The 3,828-nt window shown below is 38.9% G+C and overlaps 1 long non-coding RNA gene across 1 annotated transcript in view; it reads right to left on the bottom strand.

Annotated features, from left to right (window-relative positions):
- LOC108515176 (uncharacterized) overlaps positions 1 to 2,790 on the bottom strand; it is a 5,205-nt gene extending 2,415 nt beyond the window's left edge. The window contains exons 1-2 of the long non-coding RNA XR_001881448.1: positions 2,626 to 2,790; positions 1,431 to 1,505 (exon numbers count right to left, since the gene is read on the bottom strand). This is a non-coding gene — a long non-coding RNA (uncharacterized LOC108515176). The remainder of the gene's footprint in view (positions 1 to 1,430; positions 1,506 to 2,625) is intronic.
- Positions 2,791 to 3,828: the final 1,038 nt, after the last annotated feature.

The following is a 3,828-nucleotide window of genomic DNA, read 5'->3' as shown; positions in this document are numbered from 1 at the left end:
GGAAGGGAAATTTTCTTTAGATCCTTTAAATTCTCCTGAGGCTTTTTTTTGATAATATGAATAGCATTAGCTTGAGGGTCCACTATTGTTTAAAATGTATTCTGTCCTAATTCCATTCATTATGACTAACAACAATAAATACTGAATTAGAGATATTTAGAATCAAACCTTCAAACTAGTTCCTTGGCTAATTTCTGAATGTAACGGCCAAGTAAAATTCATGAAGTAAAAGTCTTGAGTGAGATGAGGGAGTCTGCTGTATGAATATTCAAGAGCAGGCTTTACAGGCAGAGTAAAACACCTGGAAGGAGGCTGCTCATGTTTCATATGTTTAAAGAAAATCAAAGAATATTATACCACTGGAGGACAATAAAACAAGAGAAAAATTTTGGAGTGATCAGCAACATAAAGTCTTATTGACCATTGAAATAGCTTTGACAACGCATCTATTCCATTCTCTGAGCATTTAAAGTCTTTGTTGACCACATCTCTTAATTTAAGTGGTAGGCCTAATGATTTTCCTCCACCCATCCTACCTCAAAGGTGAGAGGAAGGACACACAGGTGACTCAATATTGATACAGGTTTTAGGTGGTAAAAGTTATCTCCTACTTGTGGTTCATCCACTTGTCTCTCCTGTGGCTAATACACTGGGGTTATGTGGCTGAATTAGTCTATTCTCACACTGCTGAGAAGAAATACCTAAGACTGGGTAACCTGTGAAGAAAAGAGGTTATTTGACTCATAGTTCCACATGGCTGGGGAGGCCTCAGGAAACTTACAATCATGGCAGAAGACACGTCTTCATGGGGCGGCAGGAGAGAGAATGAGTGCCAGCAGGGAAAATGCGAGATGCTTATAAAACTACACAATTTCATGAGAACTCACTGTCAGGAGAACAGCGTGGGGGCAACCACCCCCATGATTCAATTACCTCCACCTTGTCCCACCCTTGACACATGGGGATTATTGCAATTCAAAGTGATATATGGGTAAGGACACAGAGCCAAACCATTAGCAGTGGCTATACTTAAAAGAATACTTTTCAATAGTAATTACATGTATTTTCATGATCAAAAGAAACAATTATTAGATTATCTTGTGACATATCTTAGATTATCTTTGCTCAGATGAAAGGAACTGATAAATAAATAGAATTGAAAATAATGAGACAAAGGAAACTTAGAGTACACCTTCAATTAGAGTGTGTTTTTCTTCATTTCAAGAACAGTGATCTTCCAGTACATTAAGCTTCTGCCTTCCTAATTTTGACCTTGATGTCCTGGTTCTCAATTCAGTGGTCTTTCAGTGGTTTATCACATACTGATTTTTTAAAATCAGTATGTGTTGGATGCTATCTTAGGCACTGGCACTATAAAAATGAATCAGACATAATCTCAAAAAAAAAAAAAAACCCTCACATTTACTCACATGTAAGTGCACATTGTAGCAACAGTGGGACAAGGTCATTTTAGATCTTTTTCTTTAGCTGCGTCATTCTATTTTCTGAATTTGATAAAGAAAAAAACATATTGTTATTGTTTTGTTCCAAGATGGCAGATAAGAGACTTTTAGTATGCCTCAGCCACTTGGAAATAGGAAGATGGTGCATAAAGATCAACTCTGTGGGCTTTAATTCAGAAGGAAAACAGTAATCCACCAAAATTTTGAAGGATATTTCAGATTCCAGGGAGAAAAGCATGAACAAACAGTCCTTGTGACAGTATCTGGTTGATAAAAGTGAGTGAAGCCCTATTACATAAGAACACAAGAATTCTGCTCATAAAAATTTGAATGTAGTGGCACCACAAAAGGATTACACTAGCTCTCCAGCAATGGTCTCTAACAAAAATGGAAACTCAGAAACGACAGATAAAGTATTCAAAGCATGGATTGTAAGGAAGCTCCACAGGATTCAATACAACGTTGAAAATCAACACAAACTTCCAAAGCAATCCAGAAAATGAAGACATGATAAACATCTTTTATTTTTCTCTGACTTATTCTCTTTTTTCATTTCAATAGTTTTTGGGGTACAAGTGATTTTTGGTTACACGGATATGTTCTTTAGTAGTGATTTCTGAGATTTTGGTGTACCGATAACTAAACATATTCTTGGACCATAATGGAATAAATAGGAATTAATACCAATAATATATTCCATAATTACACAAATACATGAAGATTAAACAACTTGATCTGAATGACTGGGGTAGACAACAAAATGAAGGTAGAAATAAAAAAATCTTTGACCTAAAAGAAAACAGAAACATAGCATACCAAAATCTAAAAGAGGCAGCAAAAGCAGTCTTATGAGAAAAGTTTACAGCACTAAATGCCTATCTCAAAAATTTAGAATGATCGCAAATTAATGGGGAATTAAATTAACTAGGAGAATTAAAAAAACAAGAACAAACCCCAAAGCTAGCAGAAGAAAAAAAAAAAAAAAAAAAAAAAAAAAATCACAGCAGAACTGAATTTTGAATAAAATTTCTATGGAGGTGATAGTAAGGGAAAATGGCAAATAGGAGGTAAGACAAACTGTGCTTCCCACTTGGACTAACAGAACTGTGTTTGGAGACCCACACTGTGAACTTTTGCTCCAAAAAATTCTGCAGGAACATACCAGGAAAGCTGAGAAAATCCACAGACGCTTTGAAGTAGGTGTATTGCCACAGCCTTTGTGGGACAGCCAAGGAACTGTGAGTCAGCTTGCTTTCTTGGCTCAGAATTTTGTAGCCTGGGGCACATTCTCAGCCCTGCTCAACTGCTGCCTGAAAATAAACTTGGTGATATTGTGGGGGCATGGTGGAAGGGAGACCAGCCTTTCAGGCTGTGAACTGCTTGAGAACTGGGTGAGACCTGTGACTGCTGGCTTTCCACCACTTCCCTGGTGACCTGTGTGATACAGAAGTGGCAGCCATAATCTCCCTGGAAACATAATTCCGTTGGCCTGGGAACAAAACCTCATACCACGCAGCAGCTCCAGCAAGCCCCACTCAAGGTGAGCCTGAGCTCAGACACATCTAACCCTGCCCCCAACTGGTGGTCTTTACCCTGGTAGCTGAAGAAAAAGAACATAATTTCAGGAGGTCTATAGCCCCACCCACCGTCTGATCCTCCCTGTACTACCACAGCTTATGTACTCTTGAAAATGCCACCGCCTGGCTGGAGGCCAACCAACACAAAACAAGCACACTTAACAAAAATACAACAAAGGACCCTCATAGAGTTCACTTCACTTCCCTGCTACCTCTCCCAGAGCTGGTGCTGGCATCCATGGCCGAGAGGACTGAAGACAGGTCACATCACAGGACTCTTTCCAGACACTCCCCAGTGCCAGCCTGGAGTCTAGTAGCTCCACTGGGTGACTAGATCCAGAAAAGAAATAACAATCACTGCAACTTGGCTCTCAGGAAGCCACATCCCTAGGGGAAAGGGGAAAGCACCACATCAAGGGAGCTCCCCATGGGACAAAAGAACCTGAACAACAGTCCTTGGGTCTCAGATTTTCCGTGAGACATAGTCTACCCTAATGAGATAAAACCAGAAAAACAATTCTGGTATATGACATAAGAAAGCTTCTTAACACCCCCAAAAGCTCACAGTAGCTCACTAGCAATGGATCCAAACTAAGCCAGTATCTGAATCACAGAAAAAGAATTCAGAAGGCTGACTATTAAGCCAATCAAGGAGGCACAGAAAAAAAAGTTCAACTTAAAAAAATAAAATAAATGACACAGGATATGAATGGAAAAATATCTAGTGAAATAGATAGCATAAATAAAAATCAATCACAACTTCTGGAAATGAAGGATACACTTAGAGA

Source organism: Rhinopithecus bieti, unplaced genomic scaffold (assembly GCF_001698545.2).
Source record: "Rhinopithecus bieti isolate Rb0 unplaced genomic scaffold, ASM169854v2 scaffold_34314, whole genome shotgun sequence".
In the NCBI taxonomy this organism is placed as follows: domain Eukaryota; kingdom Metazoa; phylum Chordata; class Mammalia; order Primates; family Cercopithecidae; genus Rhinopithecus; species Rhinopithecus bieti.
The sequence above is the reverse complement of the archived record's forward strand: the minus strand, read 5'-3'. Positions and strand labels throughout refer to the sequence as shown.